Source organism: Madurella fahalii (assembly GCF_045866475.1).
Source record: "Madurella fahalii IFM 68171 DNA, scaffold_6, whole genome shotgun sequence".
NCBI classification, from domain to species: Eukaryota; Fungi; Ascomycota; class Sordariomycetes; order Sordariales; genus Madurella; species Madurella fahalii.
Genome location: NW_027263976.1, coordinates 3,904,893 through 3,917,510, shown reverse-complemented (window position 1 = coordinate 3,917,510; position 12,618 = coordinate 3,904,893).

The following is a 12,618-nucleotide window of genomic DNA, read 5'->3' as shown; positions in this document are numbered from 1 at the left end:
CCCTTTAACTTATTTTGTTTATAGTAGTAACATCTATTTCGCTAACGACTACCTATAAAAAGGAGTATCAGTGAATAAAGCTATTAGGTATCCTAGTCGCCGAGGTAGGGGATTGCACCTAAATCGGTAGGGAAACGGTAGATACCGGCGGATGTGAACCCCGATTACGTCGGTGAAGACGATGTACCAGGGATTCCAGTCAAAGAACGAATATATATTTCTATAACCTTATTGAACTATACCTCTTAATCTATTACAATCGATCTCGATACTGGAATAGAGATTGATATTGTTAGTCTGGAGTTCGTAAAGCAGAGGAAACTCCGATAGATCGGGATACAATTACCTTATATTCGGTTTATAAACTATTATATTATTAAAGCATTTAATATTTATAAAGTTCCTTTGGAACTAATAGACTACTAAGGAATCACCTAAAGAATATATATTTCTTATACCGCCATCAATTACCCTTTTATTATAAACGATTCCCTTATTCTTCTTAGGATACTAAGTTTAATATCCTATAAGATCTTGTTATACCCAGAAGGGAATTTATAGTAGTTTATAACGGAATCGGAGTATATTCGGATTGAAAACCCGAAGAAATTCTTAAAAATATATCGAAGAGAAGCTTGTATTTACTCCTTAATACAGTACCTAGATGTACCGGAGGCGCTTTTTCTGGAAGAGGAAGAGGAGAATACCCCTCGAAAACCTAAAGATATCCCTTCTGAAATCTCAGATTTTACGGATGTTATAAACTCTAGTAATATAGATATTCTGCCTTCTTTTAAAAGCACTGATTATACTATTGATCTACTCCCTAATACTGTTTCTCCTGTTAGACCTCTTTACCCTCTATTATAATATAAACTTTCGATTTTAGAGGAATATCTATATGAAAACCTGGTAAAAGGTTGTATTCGTCTATCCTAGAGTTTAACTGTAAGTCCTATCTTGTTTGTCCTAAAGAAAGATAGTACTCTATGCTTATATGTAGATTACTATAGACTTAACTGGATAACGGTCAAGAATCGGTATCCTTTACCGTTGATCTTAGAACTCTTAGACCGAGTATCCGGAGCAAAGTATTTTACGAAGTTGGACCTGAAAGAGGTATACTACTGGATTCGTATCTGAGAAGGAGACGAATAGAAGACGGCTTTCTGTACCTGATACGGTCTGTTTGAATATCTTATTATACCTTTTGGCCTGATAAATGCTCCTACGACCTTCCAAAGTTATATTCAGACTACTTTAGGCGGGCTACTAGACGATTGTTGTATATATTATTTGGATGATATTTTAATTTTCTCCTTAGACCGGGAAACCTATACGATTTACTTCTGACAAGTCCTGGATCGCCTGAGACAAATGTAGTTATACTATAAGCCTAATAAGTGTTTATTTTATTAGGATAAGGTAGAATTTCTAGGTTATATTTTAACTCTCGAAGGTGTCGGTATAGATTCGGTACAAATTTAGACTGTCTAAGATTAGCTTGAACTATAGTCCTATCGAGATATCTAAGTTTTTTTAGGATTTTGTAATTTTTACTATCGATTTATTCGAGGTTATTCGGAGATTATATTACTATTGAGTAATTTGCTAAAGGGGTTATAGAACGGATGAAAACTAGGAACCCTCCGGTTAGAGGCCGAAGAGCGTATGGTATTTGCGTGGCTTAAGAGAGTATTTTAAGATACGTTAGTTTTGTATTATTTCGACTCCGAACTTCCTGTTATTATTGAGATAGACGCCTCTGACTTTGTAATAGGAGCTGTCTTATTGTAGGTCCCGAAAGGGGGCCGAAAACGTCCCGTTGTATTCTGGTCGGTAAAGTTTTCTGGACCGGCCTAGGACTATAGAACTCTTGATAAGGGGATGATAGCTATTGTAGAAGCCTTTAAGTATTAGCGATACTATATTGAAGGGAGTTGCTATAAAGTTACTGTATTTTCGGATTACAATAACCTATAAAGGTTTATAAAGTAAAACCAATTGAATAGCCGATAGGCTAGATGGTGTATATATCTAATAGGATTTGATTTTACTATCAAGTATTAGCCTGGGAAGCGAAATCCGGCTAATGGCCCTTCAAGAAGACTAGATTACGAGGATAAAGAACGTCTTAATAGACTCGAGTAGATACCTACTTTTGAGAGTAAAATTGCTCGGGCAAACCGGATTAGAAAGCTGATTGTAGAAAGAAACAAGATTGCCTATTATATAGAAGAGAGTAAATTAGCTTGTATAAGAAACCCTGGTAAATCAGCTAGTACCCAGGTCGGAAAGACGACTGCGGAAGGGGTTAAGAGAGCCTACTATATACTAGAGAATAGCGAAGATGCTAGTATATAGGACCCTGGTAAACTAGCTAGTTGGAAACCCGAAATAATGGGTTGTCCTTTAGAAGTTACTGTAGGATCGCTGAGTATTTACCTGCTAGGACTTTAAGATTACTAAGAAGCCGATTGGCTTGGACAGGAATAGATTGTTATTCGTTAATATACGAGAGAGTATACTCGACTAGAAGTAGTTTATACTATAGAACTGTCGAAATCTATAAGAGAATTGATCCTAGAGCTATAAGCTATAGATCCGGTAACTCTGAAAATTAAGGAAAGGCTAGTGAGTCTAGCCCGAAACTAGAGAGTTTCGTCTAAATAGGCATTTAGATACGAATAAGAATTGCTATATTAAGGACGATTGTTCGTCCTAGTAGAGTAAGCTGTTAAATAGGAGTTACTCCAGCTTTTTTATAACGATCTGTTAGTAGGTTATTTTAGTATTGAAAAGACTTTCGAACTGTTATAAAGAAAATACTTCTAGTATAGTATAACTAAAGATATTAAAGACTATTGTAGAACCTGCTATATCTACTAAGTCAATAAGATAAGATGGTATAAGCTATATAGATCGCTCGAATTATTATCGATTCCTATATAATCTTGGAGCGAAATCACTATAGACTTTATTGTAGGTTTTCTTATAGTGAAGAGTCCCGATAGCTCCGAGAAGGATATAATTCTGGTGGTTATCGATCGGTATACGAAGATAAACCGATTCTTCCTAGTATCTACTACTATTATTAGCTAAGAATTAATAGAGCTTGTTTATAAAGAGATTGAACTTAAGTATAGCCCTATTAATAGTTGCGTTAGTAATCGAGGTTCTGTTTTTATATCACAGTTTTAGAGCGATTTATATTACCTATAAAAGGTATATAAGTAGCTTTCGACCGCTTTTTACCTATAAACCGACGGGCAAACGGAGCGAGTAAATCAAATATTTATTTAATACCTCTGTTACTTCGTATATTAAAACTAAATTACCTAGGTAAATCTCCTTCTAGAAGTAGAATTTGTTGTTAATAGTGCTGTTAATTCTATAATTAAGATAAGTCTTTTTAAAGTACTAATAGGTTATTAACCTCCGATTTCCTGCTGTATCGAGGGCGATATATAAGAGAGGAGGATATCTAGTGTAATTAAAAGAATTAAAAAACTTACTGAGCTGAGAAAATAGTTAGAATAAAATTGGGCTGAAGCTATAGCAGTCTAGAAATGATATTATAACGAGAAGTATATGAAAAAGGAGTTTAAGAATAGAAGTTTGGTATTGTTATTAACCTAGAATTTGAGATTCAAGTTACTGAGGAAATTGGTGCCTAAGTTTATCGGTCTATTTTGTGTTCTAAACCGAGTCGGATTACTGGCTTATCGTTTGGTACTCCCGGATAAGTATAATCGTTTGTATAATGTATTTCCTGTATTAATGTTGGAACTATGGTATAGCTGAAAAGGAGACGATTTATCTGTAATACCGATACCAGACCTTGAGGACGACGGAGAGTAGGAAGTTAAAGAGATTCGAGATAAGAGAAAATTCTAGGGTAAAACCTTCTTTTTAGTTAAATAGGTAGGCTGGCCCTTAGAATATAATCAGTAGGTATTAGAGGAGGATATAATAAATGTATCTAAGCTGGTATTACAATTCCGAAACGTATGTGAAAACTAGTGAAAGTGTAGACGATAAGATGTTAATTAATATCTACCTATATAAAGCTATATCCCGGGGTATACTAGATGCCAATCCTAACCGAAATACCCTAGAAAAACCCCCGAAAACAATATAAACCTCAGAAAATTGAGGTCGGTACTAGCTCTAAGTTAGGAGCTACCTCTATCTAAACCTACTAGGCCTCTATATCCTCTATATTGGTAGCGATCTCCTTCTTAACCTTCTTAAGAAAACGGTGTTTAGTATCCGATTAACCTACGAAACTAATGTTGCTAAGTGATAGACGAGCGATAGACTGTACTTCCTAGGTATGTACTTTAGACTTGTACTGCGAAAAGTCAGTAATAACTTAGTAGAAATATAGTAATTGAGACTGATATCGGTATTACGGCTGCGGTTCTAGCTAAGGCAGAACGACTGCTGTAGGCGGAGTTGGCTATATAGTATAACTATAGAGCAATATACTATATAAGCTTGCTATTGAGATATTAGCGATTTATATATAAAGATAAGTGAGATAAATATATTTATAGAAGACGGCTTAGTAGTACTGGAAATACCGAATTGGTAGCGATAAGCGGTTTCGGTAGTATCGAAAGCCCCGACTAGATCTTTAGTAGCGGCGGCGATCTTCTTACGGCTATAGCGAGACAGTATAGAAACTTGAAGGCGATTACCCTCCTCGTCGAGCTCGCCTTCAACGTCCTCTATATAATAATCGACGATAGTACGAGCTATGTCGATAAGGATTATAAGGTCGATAGAGTCGCTAACTATTCCGGTAATGGCCTATAATCGTTAGCAAATCCCCTACCAATCCGCCGAAAATGTATATAACTTACTGGCGTATATAACTCTTTCTTTATATTGCAATAGGAGTAATATAAGGAGGTCGACTGCTCGAAAGAACAGTCAATTATAAGGACCTCGCTAGAACGAGGGTTAGTGTTTTTAAACGCCGAGCGAATATATTTTATATACGGCGTAATCTCGGTAGCGGAGGCGGTGAAAGCGTCTATTACGACGGAAAAGTAGCTGAAATAATAACGAGAAGAGAGAGAGAGAGAGAAAGGAAGAGAGAGAGAGAGGGAGAGAGAGGCGAGGACGGGCAGCGAGCTACGTATAGGAGCAGAGCGAAAAGTAAGTGAAACAATATATAGAAGAGAGCCTAAAGAAGAAAAGTTTTGGAAAAGGTAGGAGAGGAGAGGGGTATTTATATCCGAGGAGAAACGGCTAATATACGTCTACAAATTTATAACTGTGTATAAGCCTTGCGATTGAGTAGTCGTATAATCTTTATGCGTTTTGAAGTTGTGAGGACAATGTGTAAGTTCGGATGGAAATCCGGACGATTCGGCTGTGATTCGGATCTCAGACCCGAACCGGGAAAGTGGGATCTCGGAGCTACGAATCCTACTATAGCCCGATAACCGGCCGAACTTTTCCCGAAAACCTCCCGACTATAAGACGATTTACTCCTTACCCTAAACTATCGTTTCTCCTTTCCTACTATACAGCTCGTTGGAGCGGATAGACTATAAGGTCCACCGGTTCGATACTTATCTATTTGTACGGCTATGAACAGCACTCGACGTATACCTGATATCTACCCGATATTATCCTAAGTCTTACCCCTAAGTTCAGACGATCCTCAGTAGTAAGGAACCTGAGGACAGGTTCTATAGAGGGGAGGATAATTTGTAACGAGAGTCTCTAGACGAAGGTCAGGAGGACCTGCCGAATGATGCTGGATGATGTTACGATACAGGATAGATAAGAACCCCGTGAGGGAACTCTCTTATGCGGGGCACTTCTGATCCGCAAGGATCAGTCTGTATAATTGATAGGAGGCTGTTCACCAAGATATCGCCCGCTGGTCCAGGTCTTTTCGGTATCAAGACATCGTGGTCCATCTCCCTCAACGTGTTCCCAGAACAACCCCTTTATATATATAAAGTAATAGGCAGTTTGCGGATCCCGGTTAATATAAGAAGTGATCTTCTTAAATAGAGTCAACTAGCCCAAATTTAGCTTCGAGCGGATATCTATAAATATAGAGTATTGCTATTCAGGGCTGTAAGAAAGCTCGAAGGCTAAGAGGCGATTCCTATTAGTAGACTGCTACTCGTACTGAAAACTAGGGAGATTAAAGTCCTATAAGGTCTTCCTAAACTCTGTAAACAACTCGTAAAGTAAAAATAACCCGTAATCAAGAAAGGGGTCTTATAAATCTTGCAGGATATTTGTAAACCGAGTAATATGCAGTAGGAGGTTATTATAAAGAGAGTTTTGAAACTGGGACTATAGATTTAACGGGTCTACTATATCCCTAGTAAGTAAGTAGATAACAAATAGGTATTGTAAAGTTTAGCCACTCTACTAAATATAGGCCTCCTAGAAGTAGTCTACCCACTGCTAATTAGAGTCAAATAACCCAGTAGCTAAGTAAGTAACCTGAAAAGTAGAATAAATACGGCTATTAATAGTCCGTAAATACTTAAAAGACTATAGGCTAGGAATATTATAAAGTAGAACCTGTAGGAAATATCGCTCCCCTAAAGTAGGAGGGACATACTACATACAGGTAATATAGGTACCTCGCTAACGAGTTTTCTAAATTCGATTCTCCTTGTCCTATATATATTGAGTAGGGAAATCGATATATAGTAAGTTACGGGAACTGCTATATATAGTATTATATGCAAAGAACCCTATTAACTCAGTCTGATGACTCTTTATAGCTACTGTAACCTCCTCAGCTATAGCATTCACTTGAAAAAAAAAACAGCTTATTTATCCTCAAGGTAGATAGGAAGACTGTAACGAGAGTCTCCAGACGAAGGTCAGGAGGACCCGCCGAATGATGCTGGATGATGTCACGATACAGGATAGATAAGAACCCCGTGAGGGAACTCTCTCACGCGGGGCACTTCTGATCCGCAAGGATCAGTCTCTGTGTAATTGATAGGAGGCTGTTCACCAAGATATCGCCCGCTGGTCCAGGTCTTTTCGGTATCAAGACATCGTGGTCCATCTCCCTCAACGTGTTCCCAGAACAACCCCTTTACAAAGACAAATAATAGGAGGGTATTCTTCGTGGGTATAGAACTCGAATAGCCGGACTATAGCCTTTATAGGACTAATATAGCGGTACTGTAAGTATGTACGGACCTTATCAAGCTACTTAGTAGGAGAGATATTAACTGTAGCCTAGTCAATTGTCAGGTGCAGGAGAGTGTCAGGTGCAGGCGGGGCACTGCCAGGGTCAGGGGCCTATAAATTACCGGCTTCGCCGGAAGTTTTGGAACGTTCAGAGTTCAACACTGTCACCTACCACCTCCTTAGAAGCGATAGCTGCGCAGACGCCGCTCCTTCAATGCGAATCATCCTTTCACTCTCCTTTTCTCACAGCAATCCCCAATTTTCGATCTGACATCAATGCCTTTATACATATACTTATATATATACTTAATAGCCTTTATAGAGGTATAGATCTTAATATTGATATAAGCAGTATATTTATAGGAGAGATCCAGGCTGTAGGGAACTACTTAACAGTTATTAAGCTAAATCTCCTAGTTATTAATCTTGTGAACTGCAACCTGGCTATTATCCCGGCGTTTATAAAGGGGATATCTATCTTCCGATACTATAGTCTCCTCTATAAATGTCTTTGGGAACCGTTTTGAGCAGCTCGAAATCCCAGTTTACGGGTTCCGATTTATAGAGGGCGAGTTAGGATTGTCAGTTCTACAAGGGCTATGAACCATATTATTTATAACAATTACCTATAGAATACTATCAAGATCCTCAGCTACTATAGGAATCTCAGCTCTGATAATACGGTTGATATTTGCAAGGTCTAGATAACGACGAGAGTCTTCAAGGATAAGGAAAAGAAGGATATAGCAGTGAGGTAGACCGCGCTTCTAATATTCTATAGTCCTGACTATACCTGCAAAAGTTCCTAATAGCCTGCCTTTCAGCTCCTACAAGATAGACTGGTACTTCAACTCGAAGATACGGCTAATAATATCAGGGCAGTCAGAAGTACTCTAGCCTATAAGAAGTTCCCGCTAGATCTCAGGCTAGTAAGAGTTTACAGTAACAGTAATAAAGAAAGTAGGATACCCAAGTTTATAGACAATTACTATCGAATCCTAGTAGCATTGTACAATAAAGTGGGCTCCGCTAACGTAGGTAGCATGTAAAATAATATGCTGATTAAGCTATATAGGATTGCCATCGCCATTTCGAAGCCAGTCTTGCACACCCCGGTATAAATCAGCTCTCAGCTCTCGCTAGTAATAGCTAAGCTATAGTAACTTTGCCTAGTCGCTTACAGCCTATAAGTCTACTAAGAACTATTAGAATAGCCGCCGGAAAAGAAAAGGGGTTTAACTTTGACTATAACAGGTATATAAAATGTATCTATACCACGCTCCCTAATTAAAGGTTTTCTTCGTATACTTGTATTCTTGGTAATTCTATAAAGGTAACCCCCATCGGTAACCAAAATTACCTTGTGGGAATATTAATAGGTACGCTAATGGGAGATATACAGCTGAATGAAGATAGATCTGGGACCACCCTCTTACAACCCTATTAGACCTACGTTGGGCTAAAACAATATCCCGAAAACCACTCCCAGCATACTCATCTAGGATAAGAGCAGCTATATCGTCTGTAATAGGGAGATATTCTCGATGTCGATCTGCTCCCTCTTAAACAATAAGGGTTATTTACGGGTTCAACGATATCTATAGAAGGCCAGGAATCGCTGTAAAACGCTCAAATGCAGTGAGGTAGTGAGAAATAAAGGGATTATTGGTATGTATGTTAATTAGGTAAGGTACATAGTGGATGATGGAAAAGAAGGAAGGTGAAGAAAAGACTTCAAAGTGCTTGATTGTTAATTCTATCTAAGTGAGAGAAAGCCGTAGTTATTATAGATTTGATCTTGTCGGCCGTTTCGGCCTTCGAGATAATTGGAAAGGGGGCTTATTGTAAATCACCTGCTTACTGTGGAGCTAATTTTGAAGATCTCCTTGAATACGAGATTCCTTCGCTCCACAGGTGAGATTATAGTGTGTTTAGAGATGCTGGACCCTATTCCGGGTACTAATACCCTATTCCGGGTGCCAACGCCCTATCCCGAGTGCCAGAGCCCTGTTCTGGGCGTTGTGGCCTTATTCCGGGTGCCGGAGTTCTGTTCTAGATGCCAAAGCTCTGTTCCAGACGTTGCGGCCGTGTCCCGGGTACCGTACCCTTGACTGAGGTGCTATATTATCCCTAATAGAGTCTCCGTTTTTATATCGATTACCGCAAGCTGAACGCGATGACGAAGAAGGACCAGTACTCCCTGCCCTTGATCGATGAGACATTAACCCGGATCGCCTAGGCGAAGGTCTTTACTAAGATCGATATCCGATAGGCCTTCTATCGGATCCGAATCGCCCCCGAATTAGAGGACTTGATAATGTCAAAAGGGTCAGGAAGCTGGATCCTAGATCTGCAAAACACGAACCCGGATCAGTGTGATCCGGATTAGTGTGACTCGGATAAGTGTGATCCGATCTCTCGGAGACCCGTCAACCCGGGTCTCCGTGGTCCAGGAAGTTGGGAATAAGAAGGAAGTTCACCTCCGTTAGACAAAGAGGAAAACAAGACATCCTAAATTTCCATCCTCAATTTTACATCTGAATTCCATCCCAAATTTAACTCCGAACGTTCAGAGGTGCTGTGCATCCGACAGATAACCTTCCAGACCCGATATGGAGTATATAAGTTCAAGGTGATACCCTTCGGATTGACTAATAATCTGGTGACTTTCCAGTGATTTATTAACAATATGCTAATAAGATACCTCGATGACTTCTGTAGTGTATATATCGACGATATCCTAATCTTCTCGGCTATACAAGAAGAGCATGAGGTTTATATTTGCTGCGTGCTAGAACGGCTCTACGAGGTGGGCCTATAGGCTGACCTGACGAAATGCGAATTCTATATGACAGAGACGCAATTCCTAGGCTTTATTATCGGTACTAGCAGTATTCGACTAGACCCAAAGAAGCTAGACGCGGTGTGCCTCTAGTAGAACCTAATTATAGTTAAGGAGATGCAATCCTTCCTAGGGTTCTGCAACTTCTACCGGCAATTCGTACGTGAATACGGGCGGATCGCCTGCCGCCAGACCAACTTGACTAAGAAAGATACCCCGTTTGTTTGGACCAACGATTGCTAATATACGTTTAAGGAACTAAAGAAGCGCCTCCTTGGAGGGCCAGTTCTAGCCTACTTCTAGTATAGCCGATCAACCTGTATAGAAACTGATGCTTCCTAAGGCGTAGTTGCTAGAGTGCTCTCCCAGATGCAGGATAACGGCTAATAGCACCTAGTTACCTACTATTCGGAGGCGATGCACAGCGCTGAGCTCAACTACCACATCTACAACAAGGAAGTCCTGGCAGTAATCCGAGCTCTATAGTGCTGGAGGACGGAGCTAATCGGTTTGCAGGGCATAGAGCCCTTCCTGATTATCTCCGACCACGAGGCGCTAAAGTATTTCAGTACAAAGAGGCTGCTGAATATCCAGCAGGCGGGTTGGGCCAAGCTATTGTTATAATACAACTTCTATATTACCTACCGACTAGATAGCGAAAACGCGGCCGCTGACACCCTCTTCCGCAAGTTAGAGGATACAGTTACATAGAAGGTAAAGCGGGAAGTATACCGTACGATGCAGATTTTTGCCCTAGTACGGGCCGAAGACCAGGCGAAATAGGGCCGGGCGGTGGCCACGATTATGGCTCTCGATGAGGGTACTGCTCCCGCTAAAGGCTCTGGTTTCCAGTTGTCGACGAACTCTTGGAAGCCAACTATACTGCGCCTAAATTGGAAGAATGGTATAGGCGAGCGCGTACGGGTAACCCCGAGTTCACCCTCTTTGATAACCGGTTACTGCTGTACGGCGGTAGACTGGTGGTGCCGGCGACCGGATACCTACGGACCTGCGTTATCTAGGAGACTCATTCCCGACTGGTCACGGCGTACCCTGGTTCCAAGAAGATAAGGGAGCTGGTAGCTGCCCGGTATTGGTAGCCGAGGATGAGTAGCGATGTTGGCGTTTTCGTAGCTAACTGTATGCTATGCCGATCTTTGAAATACCCGCGTGACAAGACCCCTAGGCTACTACGACCGATACCCCCGCCGTAGCAGTTATAGTAGTGCCTGTGGTAGACTTTGATGAGTTGCCTCCTGATCGCTATGGATTCGATAACGCTCTGGTGATGATCGACCTGTTGTCAAAGGCGTTATAGACTGTCCCCTGTAGGAGGGGTGCTACTGTCGGAAACACGGCACCTCTGAATCTTGGGAAATGACAGTTTAGGATTTTTATGTGTCTTGTCTTGATTGTGTTGATTGTCCCTGTGTTCTCATTGTCTGTCCCGTCTATCTTTGCTGGAGAGTTTGCTCCTTTTATAGACGAGATACGCGTACAGGATGACGTCCGTACAGTGGCGCAGTTAGCTGCCAGTCTTCCTTAGCTCAATAGAGTACATGGGTTTGGCTCCCACACTAGATCCTGTGATCCTGATCCTTTGGCACATGATCCTTTTGACAGTGCATGTTAAAAGGGTCAAGAAGCTGGATCCTGGATCTGCAAAACACGAACCCGGATCAGTGTGATCCGGATTAGTGCGACTCGGATAAGTGTGATCCGATCTCTCGGAGACCCGTTAACCCGGGTCTCCGTGGTCCAGGAAATTGGGAATAAGAAGGAAGCTCACCTCCGTTAGACAAGGAAGAAAACAAGACATCCTCAATTTTCCATCCTCAATTTACATCTGAATTTCTATCCCAAATTTAACTCCGAACGTTCAGAGGTGCTGTGCATCCGACAGTGCAAAGGGGTCTCGTACGAAGATTCGTTGTGGCGTGTGCGGCAAGCCTGGCCATAATGCACACACGTGCAAGAAGGCTGCAGAATCGTCTGATTCATCTGTTTCTGATTCAGTTATTGTTATTTCCTAGTGTTGTGGTTGTGTAATTGAGGATAGCTGTGAGGGGGTGATAGAAAATTTACGACTCGCTTGTTTTTACGGCTCGCTTATCACGCACGTTATATGGGACTTTCGCTTATATGGGACTTTCGCTTATATGGGACTTTCGCTTATATGGGACTTTCGCTTATATGGGACTTTCGCTTATATGGGACTTTCGCTTATATGGGACTTTCGCTTATATGGGACTTTCGCTTATATGGGACTTTCGCTTATATGGGACTTTCGCTTATATGGGACTTTCGCTTATAAACCACGTTACTTATGGAGCTCGGCTCCTGACCGCCGAGCTTAGTAGCTTATTACGTGAGCTCGCCCAGACCATTTTCCTTTGTATTTAAGCCAGTCTTTCAGTCTCCTACTGCAGTAGATAGATCCTCAGAGACTTCAACCTTTCCACGCACTTCCCACGACCTCTGCTGAACTCCTGCACGCGCGACATCAACAGATTTGATACGGATCGTCGGAAGATTCGGAGATATCCTCCTCAGGAGTCCTCTATCAATATACAAGCACATCCTCCCCT